The sequence below is a fragment of the Malania oleifera genome, chromosome 13, assembly GCF_029873635.1.
Source record: "Malania oleifera isolate guangnan ecotype guangnan chromosome 13, ASM2987363v1, whole genome shotgun sequence".
NCBI classification, from domain to species: Eukaryota; Viridiplantae; Streptophyta; class Magnoliopsida; order Santalales; family Ximeniaceae; genus Malania; species Malania oleifera.
Window position 1 is genome coordinate 56,030,006 of NC_080429.1, and position 12,737 is coordinate 56,042,742.

Sequence of the window (12,737 nt, forward strand, 5' to 3'; positions counted from 1 at the left end):
AATTCGTTGACAAGACACATCATCTCATTGCCTGCTGCCTCCTTCTGTTTCTATTTCCAATTCCCTCACTCTTTATTTAAATATCATTATTCCTCAGGTCATTACAATATCCGTTATCAACCAACTTGGAAATTGAGATCAAATCCCTTCTAATGGAAGGTACAAAAAACGAGTCTTTCAATATTAAAAACCTATTTCTACCAAAAGAAATGTGAATATCTCCTACTACAACTACTGAAACTCTCGTTCCATCTCCCTGAAATACGTAAATCTCCCCATCACTTAGCTCACGAGGTTGCTGGAACCCTTGCAAAGAATTGCAAATATGATTAGTGGCTCTTGTATCTACACACCAAGTACTGGTAGATATCACTGCTAAACATGCTTCAACTACTAGTGAATGAGATATACCTTTGTTGTTCTATTTGGTAAGATAAACTTGACATTGTGATTACCAGTGCCCTAGCTACTTGCTATGAAAACAGTTGCCCTTAGTCTTTTTCACTCCATCCTATGGCCCATGTACTACTGGAGAAGCTCCCTATGGTTTCTAAACCTTTTTCTGCTTCTTTTGACCTTTTGGCCTAGAATGAAAACCTTTCTCAGTCACAAGAGCAATAGTTGGCTTCTTGATGAGGCCCTCAGCTGCTTGAAGCTCTTTAAGTAGTTCTTCTAATGAGTAAGAGAGCTTATTCATGCTGTAGTTTAGGCAAAACTGCTTGAAAGAGTCGGGCAGTGACTGGAGAACGATATTGACCTGGGTTTCCCCATTGATTTTAACTCCAAGGATCTCTAGCTCATTGAGAAGAATAATCATCTTTAGAACATGATCCCTTACTGGGGTCCCTTCTACCATAGTAGTATTCATAAGTTCCTTCATAGCAGTCTGCCTAGCAGCACAATTTTAATCCCTAAACATTCTTTGAGGTTCTGCATTATATCATAGGCAAAAGGCATAGACTGATGCTGATGTTGCAGAACATTCGACATAGAAGCCAAAATGTAACACCGCGCCATATCATCAACCTTAATCCACTTCCAATAAGCCTGGATTTCCTCATCAATTGCCCCTTCACTGGGTTTCTATGGACATACCTCTACGAGCACATACTTGTACTACTCTGCAGTTAGTACAATATCCAAGTTCCTTTTCCAGTCAATATAATTAGGTCCAACCAATTTGTTTTCTTTGAGAATAACACCCAAGGGATTGAAAACCATTTTAGTCCTATAAATCACATATTACAACAAAATATAATGAGCACTAATAAAATTTTAATTCAATTAAAAGAATATTGTTCCCTCTACCAATATTTTCTTTTAAAGAATTTGTCAACAACCTAGCACACCATGAGTAGTATACCTTGATGGGAGGTTGTCCACTATTCAACATTTGTGTAGATAGGTGAGGACCTATTAATTTTACTATCTACGCAAGTAATTATGCCAAGCAAAATTAAACTTTTGACTTAGCTTTGGTCCTATAAACAATAGTAGTGACTCATATGGTGAGGATACTATTATTCATAGCTATTATGGTTAAACAACTTGCATCATACACCGTGAATCCTTATTTGCCATTGCACAGTACCAGGGTTCGACAGGGGCCTAGGGGCAGCACCCCCGATAGGGTTTGACCTTCTCGATTAGGTCGCAGGGGTCCAGGGGGCAGCGCCTCCGAAACCTAGATGAGAAACCACATCACTGTTCTAGGATTTTTCTGATTTTTTGCCACTGCTATGCGCCGCTATTGACCATCTGATCATTATTTCGTAACTAGTGTTTCACCTAGTTTTCGACCTCTATTCAAACGTCGTAATTGTGCCTCCTTCTCGGATGAAGTTGCATTAGATTACAAAATCCCATGCCTCCATAACCGGAGTTCACATGCTACGAACCTTGTAATAAACAATTGCAAGCACATAACATACATTCGTGTGACCATAATTGCTGGAAAGAATGTTGCAAAATAGAGGTTAGTGCATACACACATTATACCCTAAGCATGCATTAGTTCGATTTTTGAGGAACATGGTATTATTATCCGTATACAGTATCAACCAAGTCTCTGATACCAAGTAAAGGGACCTACGGAATAGCCCTAAGATCCGGCAGTAGTGCATACAAAAAAAAATTGATTATGTAAACCCTAATTACGTGATTAGGATTATACCTGCAAGATTTGTCTGGTTTGATCCAGAATTTGCAAGTACAAAAATGAGCTCTTGAAGATGACTAGGAATCTTCTACTGTATTCCTTGAACGTGCCTTGCTCCTAAGAGAGTTGGCTCGTAAGCGACTGCTAGGGTTTTCTTCTCTCACGAAAAATCTCTGTCTTTGTGAGAGTTAGCTCGTCTCACCCTAGCTGCTAAGGGAAGCACGTGTATATAGGCCACAATAGGGACCTCTGGGCAAATATGTGTAACGACCTAAAATTTCATACCATTTTTTTATTAAAAATAAACTACAAAATTAATATATTCTAATACTCCTGATAATATCTGCTATAACATCTTAGGCCCTAAGTGAGCACTAAGGAAACCTGATTATATTAGATACCTATGCAGCAAAAAAACATAAAATTGTCCATCCGTATAAATAATACCAGAATTTTAGTACTCTTCCCAACCATACACACATATATACACATCACCCCAGTATCATCAACTCAAAAATGTTATCTCCTGTATACACTTACCCAAAAAATAGGGCAGTGTATACGCCTCCTCTATCTACGAGACTGATCCGCTCATCTAACTGGGTCATCTGAAAAATATTAATTCACTGGAATGAGACAATGCTCAGTAAGAGGAAATACGTTATTACTAGTGTGGCAACTGAGTTTCATAAATACTATACTGACAATATCTAAAACTATGAAAGCTGGTAAAATAATGTACAATATAACTCTCGTCTATCATAATTTAAGATGTAACTGTATTATCTGAGTTTTCTACTTTTTCATACTTCTAGTATCATACTATATCTGCTGATATTCTGTAAATCTATACAAATATACTCAACTGATATGTTTACCCTAGAAATTTGTACGTCATGATTTAACCCCTCATGACAAGGTTGTGTGGCCCGTAGGTGGGACTTAATTCTAGTTCACTTACCAAGTAAGTCAACTATAACTCTACCAATCCTTAGCCCGGCCAAACTACAACCTCTCCTAGGCACGGAACTGGTAACTACCTTATCAAATCGGCCACCTCAACCCAGTCTTCTAAGGAGTCTGCAATCCCTCCAAGCACGGTTGACAAAACCCTTCCACACACTATCTAAGATGTGTGGTTACACTCTGATCTTGTAATAGCAATGCTATCGTGCTTTAATAACTGAATATTTATTGAACTGATTCTTCAGGGTCTGACACTATATAGTATTGATATACATAATTATCTTGTTGTTTCATCATGATTCCAAAATAACCATAACACTGAAAGCTAATCCAGAATATACTGTAATTTCTATACTGTGTGAACTGTAATACCATAGAGTGACAGAAAATAGCCATTGTTGGCCTAACTAGACTTTCAATCTTGTTTTGATGATAACAAAATGAAGGATGCTTTAACATGTGGTGTTGAGTAATATGTTTTAAGGTAAAAGGACTCTCAAGGTTGATAAACTAAAAGCTTAATGCTAATCTAGTGGAAGCTCCTCAAAATATCAAAGGCAATGGATGACAAATGAAGAAGTTAAGGGCAAGCAAACCCAAAGTCAAAAGTGAATCTCAAGAGGCTGAAGAAATATGAAGGATCTATTGATTTAAGGAGATCAAAATTAGAAGGACTATTGTAAGTACTTCTAAACTAAATGTCATTTAGATATGTGAAGCTCTCATAAATCAAAAGAAACTAAGAAACACCTTGTTAAAAAAGCTTAAATATATTTTTAAAATCAAAACCACAAAGGTCTTAAAGGAAGGAAAGTTTTCAAAAATAAAAAGAAGCCAGGCACCTAACAGACAATTGTCCATCTAGGGATAAATGACTAAAAAAATTTGAGTGTTTTAAACTGAAGATAGTGTCTTTGCAGATGACTGTCAGTGTTCTAGGTTTAAAATTTAACCATGACAGACGACTACCTATATTCTGGCAGACGACTGCAAGCATTCTAGTTTTAGATTTAATCATGGCAGACGACTGCCATGTCGTGATAGATGACTGCCACGCGGAGCAGTTTTCAGATCTCAAATGGGAAGTTCTCTTTTAAAAATTTTGAATTTTAAAATTAAGCCAACAATTTTTTTTTTTTCAAATATTACCTAAATTGATGGGGACATTGATCTTTGAAAAAGCATATAAATACCTCCTTGGGTAATGAAAAATTTTGAATTTTAAAATTAAGTCAACAATTCTTTTTCAAATATTACCTAACTTGATGGGGATATTAATCTTTGAAAAAGCATATAAATACCTCCATGGGTAATGAAAAAATTTGAATTTTAAAATTAAGTCAACAATTTTTTTTTTTCAAATATTACCTAACTTGATGGGGATATTGATCTTTGAAAAAGCATATAAATACCTCATTGGGTAATGAAAAAGTTTGAATTTTAAAATTAAGTCACACCGTTGTGAAGGGTCGTGCGGCGCTAGCTAAAGCACTCTTGTTTAACTAGCCAGCCTATCGTTTACCAACATTCATCCACGAAGCACTTTCATTAACATTCATTTAGATAGCAGTGGAAATAATAATCAATTCATGAAAGTCGTGGCAACCAAGCAGTAAACATTGAAGCAAACGTAATTCATTAACAAATCCTCCGTTGACATGTTGTACTTAGCGAGGGAGGGAAGTAGGCTAAGCACGTTGACAATTGCTAGTGAGTTTTACAATGACTGATGAACACTCACCCTCCCCTAAAGAGGTTTTTATGTAATTATCATCCTGGCACTAGGAAACATCAAAGTGACCGAGGAGTCATACTGCCTTATTTGGCTTACAAAGACTCTACTAGCAGAAATTAACCCTACACTAGTATTTACATGATGGAAACTCATCCTAAGCACACGAGATAAGCATTCACAGGCAAGCATAATGCCCTAAACAAGCTTAGCTCGTGACAATTAGGACATTGATCTTTGAAAAAACATATAAATACCTCCTTGGGTAATGAAAAATTTTGAAATTCAAAATTAAGTCAACATTTTGTTTTTCAAATATTACCTAACTTGATGAGGACATTGATCTTTGAAAATGCCTATAAATACCACCTTAGGTAATGAAAAATAAACATAAATATAATACAAAAGAAGAGAGAGATTAATAAGTCTTTTGCTTAAACTCTTCTTGTGCTGAAATTCTCCTTGAGCTCCATCTGCCCACATCATTTTGTTTGAGACAAAGAAATTCTCCTTGGGTTCAATTTGCTCACATCTTTTGTTGGAGAGGAATTCTACCATTTTGGCAGATTGAAAATATCAAAACTCAATTCCGAGTTGCAATTCAATTTTTTTTTAAGAACCATCGGTGACTTCTAAAACTTTAGAGCTTCATATATTCTATTTTGCTTTGGTTTTTAGAAGTACAATTTAGATCTCAATTTGTACAACCTGCTCTAAATTTTGAGAGTATTTCTTGTACGCAGATTTATTTTCCATCTTCTTGTACATTGAATGGTTCAAAGGATTGATTGGATCAAGCATAGGTTGGTGCTTGGAGAGGTTTTCCTCTTCCTGAAAAAGAGGGTAAATTGTGTAAGGTTTTTTCTTCCACCCGGTAGGAACAAGATTTAGTTAACTCCTTAGGTGGTTGACTTAAGGTGAGGACATAGGCTGGGGTAAGCCGAACCTCTTAAAAAGTGGTGGTGTTATTCTCTTCTCCTTACTCTCCTTTTAATTTCGGCAACAATATAACTTGAGTGAATGTTTTAATACTTTAAATCATAAAGTAATACTTATTAGAATTTAAGTAAACCCAAAAATGCCAAATTTGTTCTTGGGCTTGCGGAAACCGAAAGGGAGTACGTTGGTTAATCGATCTTTTGTGGAAACCGAAAGGAAGTACGTTGATTGGTTAACACCCAAAACTTGTTAGCTAAAGGTTTAATTAAGTTCTAATATTGAAAAGGTGTTTGGTTGTCATTGCAATATTCATATTCATAAATCAACAACAAGAATTGAACATTCATTTTGCAGGACCTTAAATATTCCGAATTGATTTCTTGTCTTGTGGTTGTTGTGTGTGAATGGTAAATTAATTAATTGTGTTTATTGATTGTGAATTGATTAAAAGGAAATAGGAGTTAGTGTGTATTGTCTAATTAATGAAAATACGAGAAAACCTTAAGAGATTGTAAAAAGAGACAAGAGCTTATAAAGAGGATCAAAGAAATTTTTAATAAACCCAATTCACCCCCCACCCCCCCCCCCCCTCTTGACCTTAGGTTTCAATTGGTATCAGAGCAAGGTTATAGTAAAACCTAATAAGTAGCTATATAAAGGTCTAAATGGCACAAATAGGAGTAGCTCCCTTTGGTGAGGGTCAATCCTCTACTGGGCTTCTGAAAGCAACAAATGAAAATCTACCTTCAAACTATGGACTGGAAGGCATGGAACATTGTAACAAATGGAAATTTAATCCCCACTAAGCTAGTTGATGGAAAAGAAGTACCTAAAGAAGATAAAGAACTAAATGACTCAGATTATAAAATGTTGCAAATTAACTCAAGTGCAATAAACGCTTTATACTGTGCACTTGATGCAAATGAGTTCAATAAAGTAACGGAAAATGGCCAAAGAGATTTGGGATAAATTAGAAATAACCTATGAAGGCACAGTAGATGTTAGGGAAAGTAGAATCGATATGTTAACCAGTGAATATGAAGCCTTTAGGATGAACTCCAATGAAAGTATAACAAGCATGTACACTAGGTTCACCCATATCATAAATTCACTTAGTGCCTTAGGAAAAACTTATTCCACCCATAAGATGATCCGTAAAATTCTAAGAGCACTCCCATATATTTGGGAACTAAAAGCCACAGCCATTACAGAAGGAAGAAATCTTAAAACAACTTCTTTAGATGAACTCATAAGATCTCTTCCAACCTATGAAGTGATGTTGAAAGAAAGAAGCATAGAAAACAAAAATAAGAAGTCTATAGCTCTAAAAGCTTTGAAAGAATATTCAAGTGAGGACGATAATGAATCTAGTGAATTAGAAGACGAGGACTTAGCTCTAATAACAAAAGACTTGGAAAATTCTTAAGAAGAAACAAAAGATTCACTAGAAAATTTAATGGATCAAAAGCTGAGAAAGGAGAAAGCAATAAAAAGGTATACAAAAATAAAAAATGATCCTCCCACTTGCTATCATTGTAAAAAGGCCGGGAACATTAAACCGGAATGTCCACAACTCAAGAAGGAAAAGAAAAAAAAGAAGCCTATAATGAAGGCAACTTGGGATGACACTAGCTCGAGTGAATCAGAAAGTGAGCCAAGTGATCGAGAAGTAGCGAACATGTGCTTCATGGCACATAACGAAGAGGTAAACTCTTATTATTCCCTCTCTAAAGATTCATGTAATGAGTATTGCAGTAATTCATGTGAAAGTATGTCATCTTATAAAGAACTTCAAGTTGAATTACTCTTTCTAAATAACAAGTTCATTAAAATCTCGAAGAGGAACACAAACTTGAAAGAACAAAACGAAGCACTTAAAAATAAACTTGAATCTGCAAAACTTGTTGAAGAAGAAAAAGATTTAAAGATTGAAGAACTTGAGAAGAAAGTAGATAACTTGTCTCAAAAATTAATTGAGTCTCAAGTGAATGAAGATAGCAAGATTATGCAAGAAATAAATAATCTCAAAAATCAAATTCAAGAGAAAGAAAAGGTCATCTATAACTTTACCAAAAGGTAAGGATAACTTTGAAAAGTTGGTAGGACAACAAAGGATGACAAACAACAAAGAAGGGATTGGTTATAATGGAGCCTCAAACAAAAGAAAGAAAAACTTGCATATGGGATATTTTGTAAATAAATCTAAATATTATGCAAGTACTTCATCAACAAATATTCATGAGCACACCACGTGCTATATGTGCAAAAAGAAAGGACACATAATGTTTAATTGTCCCCTTAAGAAAAAGTATACAAAAGTAAAATATGAGTGGAAGATAAATTCTAAAAATATGCAAAATCTAAAGAAAATTAAGAAGGTTTGGACTCCAAAAGTAACAACTTGAATCCTTTCTTGTAGGTTTGCTTTAGGACCACTCCGTCTAAGGATAAATGGTACTTGGACAGCGGATGTTCAAGGCATATGACGGGAGATAAATCTAAATTCACCTCTCACACTCCAAAGGATAGAGGATTTGTAACCTTCGGTGACAATGCAAAAGGCAAGATCATCGGAATAGGTAAAATAGGTAAAGACTCCTCACTTTCTATAGATGATGTCTTGTTAGTAGATGGTCTAATGCATAATCTACTAAGTATTAGTCAACTTGGCGATAAAGGATGTGAAATAATGTTTAAAAGAGAAAAATGCATAATAGAAGATTTTAAGAATCAAAATACATTATTCACTGCACTTAGAATGAACAATGTTTATTGCATAAATCTTAATAGTTTAATCCCTCAAGACATAACTTGCCTAGCAGCCATGAGTGAAAATAGTTGGCTTTGGCATAGGAGGTTAGGACATGCTAGCATGGATCTTATATCCAAACTCTCCAAAAAGAATTTAGTTAAAGGCTTGCCTAAAACAAAATTTGTCAAAGATAAAGTGTGTGATGCTTATCAATTAGGAAAACAAACCAAGAAAAGTTTCAAAAAGAAGAAACATATATCAACTAGTAGACCCCTAGAACTTATACACTTAGACTTGTTTGGTCCTACTAGAACCCAAAGTTTAGGAGGAAAACAATATGCCTTTGTAATTATTGATGATTACTCAAGATACACATGGGTGTTGTTCTTAGCTAAAAAGAAGAAGCTTGCAACTCATTGATCACTTTATGTAAGAAGCTTCAAAATGAGAAAGGGTATTGAAATTAGGATAACTTCCCAAGAGGGGGGGGGGGTGAATTGGAATCTTTAAAATTATTTCAGTTTTTATTCTTTATTTAATATTAACAACTACAACAAGTAAATATAAAGACAATTCAATCACAACCAATCAAAATAAGAAATTCGATCTTTTTCTCAATAGTCTTGTAATGAATTGTAAAGCACGCTGAATTTATGTAAGCCCTGTGTTTGTTCCAAACTCACAAATCTTCTTTATGTTTAGCTTTAAAACAATATTTTAGATTAATAAGTTTAGGTTGATCAACCAACGTAGTCCTTTTCGATTTCTGCAATCAATGCTGATCACACCAAAAACAAATTGTCCTCCAGTCTATTTAACAACTAAACACTCAGAATTAATTTAAAGCATACACGTAGATTATAAGTCTTTGCTGAAAAAGTAAAAAGTAAAGGAAGAAGAGAGACACAAGATTTTACGAGGTTCGGCTTATACCTAGCCTATGTCCTCACCTTTGTCAAACCACCAAAGGATTCACTAGTTTAGTTCCGTTGACGGGTGGAACAATACTGATTACAAGCACTCCTTCCGTTAGACTAGAGCCCGCCTCTCCAAACGATATTCCCTCATTTGCTCCAACAATTCTACAGCCTTGAATCATCTATGAATAAGAATCAAGATAAAGAGATTTTGTGTACAAGAAAACGCTCTCACAGTAGAGTAGGTTAGTACAACAATCAGTACAATAATACTTCAAAGTAATTCAAATACAAAAGAATTTGAAGCTCAATACTTAGTATGAATCACCAAATATCTTTCAAACTATGAAAGATTCTGACTTTGCATGCTTTGCTTCGAAGTTTGAATTAGTTGCAACTCAGTAGTTGAACACAAGAGAGTTTGAGAGCCTTTGAGAACTTTGATTGCTTGAAAATTGCTTAGTGTATCAAACCTTTGAATATTTGGGGCTATTTATAAATGTTTACCCCCAAGGTTTCCTTAAAATAATTTCCAAGTTTTTAAAAATAATTATGTCTAAAAACCTTGTTTAAAAAAATCTTCCCGTTAAGAATTTTTAAGCCAACGTTCGAGTGGCAGTCGCCTGCCACAACTTGGCAGTCGCATTTCACAGGACAAACTCTCAACACAAAATACTGGCAGTCGCCTGTCATGTCCACGCAGGCCCCTGACGTGTCCACTCAAGCACCTGATATGTTTAGGCAGTCGCCTATCTTGCTACTGACATTTTGAAAAACCCTTTTCTTAATTTGGCAGTCGCCTGACTCTTCTTTAAAAAGTTTTTCTTTTTCTTAAAATATTCTTTTGAGTATGAAAATATATTTCTAAATATTTTAAGAGCTTCAATCCCATTTATATTTGAAATTAACTTGAAGTACTTACATTTAGAACATCTACAAAAATGATCCTTTATTCTTCAATCTTGTTCTTCCATCATATTTGAGTCTTCAATCTTTTCTTTGAGCTTTCACCAATACATCTTTAATCCTCATGCTCTTTAAAATGTCTTTGTAATCCATAAACTTTATTATGCTCTTCAAAATTTCTTTTTAATCCATAGGCTTCCTTATGCTCTTGAGCTTTGTCATTTCCTTTAAGTTTTGTCTTTTTCCTGAAAAACTTTCACTTGAACCATATTAAACACATCATTTATTTGTTATCATAAAAATAAGAATTGTAAGTCTTATTAGGCCAACAATCTCCCCCTCTTTGATGATGAAAAATCGAGAGCAAAAATAATAAGAATTAATACTTATGGCTCCCCCTATCAATAAGCATGATATATTTTTATAGATGTGTTCCATGCATATAAGTCCAAAGATGATTCATGAATAAACCATGCATACAAGTACAAAAATAGTTCATGAATAAACCATGCATCCATTTAAATGTATACAAGCCTTAAGATATGATCCATATAAGTATAAGTTTTACAAACAATGACATAGCATATTTTTGCACTCACTTCTCTTAAACATTTCTCCCCCTTTGGACATCAATAAAAAAGGAGAAAGAAAAACAAAAATAGAGAAATGCTGCAATACAAAGTACTACTTTTAGAACATCAAGAACAAACTATCTGATAAAGCTTTAATATATAAAAGTGATAAATAACTCATAGATGAAAACATATCAATCAGAAGCTTCCATAGATCCACTTTCATCATCTTCTTCCTCTTGTTCTCCAGATTCATCATCACTTGATGTAGCAGAGCTAATATTCATAGGAGATTTGCCTTTAGAGGAGCTAGCCAACTGTTGTTCAATCTTATCAACTTGCTTATCAATATTTGAACAATGAGTTTCTATAAAAGAAACCTTCTCTTGCAGAGTACCAAGTCTAGATTTCATACATCACTAAAAGTCATATAATGATTAAAAAATGGAACGAACCATGAAGGAGTTTTTGGATCAAGCTGAACTGAAGGTGTTGATATGGAAGATGAAGGAGGTGGTGGAGCAGATCATACATGACGATGTCCCTTATGAAACCATCCTTGAGGAGAATTCTTATAACCCATATGTTTAAGAATGGTATCAGAAAAAATATCGTAATGAGTTTTGCTAGTGAATTTAAATGATGGTGTAAGAATATTGAAATGAGAAAAAACCATATTTAACATCCCAGCATATGGTAGAACAATACGAGTGGCATCAACTTTCACAATAATCCACTGGATAATTAGGCTTGGAAGATCTATCTTTTTCCCTTTGAGAATACACCACATTACAAAACAATCTAGGAAAGAAATATTATCATGAGAACCAGAACGTGGTAAGATGTTGTTTGTAATGAGTTTGTGCGTGATTAGAGCTTTCAGATTAAGCTGTTTGGAAAGAGGTGGATGCCCAAAATTCACAGGAGTTTTAGTCATGATTAGAGGCAAAAAATCTTGTGGAGTAAAACCCTGAGCCATAATCCATTGTTTCTTAATAATGTGAACCTCAAAATCTCCTGACTCGATTCGAAAAATTTTTCCCAAAGATACGGGAGTTAGATGAATATTTTGCCCAAGCAAATTGGTTTTGATCCCATTATCACATCGTTCCATATTTGCATAGAAAATCCAAACAACATTGGGATAATATCCTTTAACTTGATATGTAATAAACTTATCCCATCCAATATTCTTAAAGAGTTCTATGATATCAGGAAAATCCGAATTGAAGAACGTTACATCAGGAAAATCCGAATTGAAGAACTTTACATTATGGGAATAGTTTGATATCGTAATTTGAAATCTTTTAGTTGCTGTTTCATATACAATGTTTGGGCACAACAACTTCCTGCAGCTATGTATTCTACTTCTGTTGTGGATAATGCTACGGAGTTTTGTTTCTTCGAAGACCATGAAACTAAAGAGTGTCCTAGAAAATGACATGTTCCACTTGTGTTTTTTCTATCTATTTTACATCCAGCAAAGTCTGCATCTGAATAACTAATCATTTCAAATTCAGATTCCTTTGGATACCATAAACCTAATTCAAGTGTGCCTAATAGATATCAAAGGATTCTTTTGACCGCTGTTTGGTGTGATTCCTTAGGAGCTGACTGAAACCTTGCACACATACATACACTAAACATAATATCAGGTCTACTTGCTGTTAAATAAAATAAGCTTCCTATCATTCCTCGATAATGCTTAGTATCAACTTGTTTCCCTTTTTCATCTTTGTCAAGACTAGTCGAAGTGCTCATAGGAGTTCCTATAGGTTTACTTTCTTCCATATCA

The 12,737-nt window shown here is 34.6% G+C and overlaps 1 pseudogene; it reads right to left on the bottom strand.

Annotated features, from left to right (window-relative positions):
• Positions 1–550: 550 nt before the first annotated feature.
• On the bottom strand, positions 551–1,221 carry LOC131145851 (uncharacterized; annotated as a pseudogene).
• Positions 1,222–12,737: the final 11,516 nt, after the last annotated feature.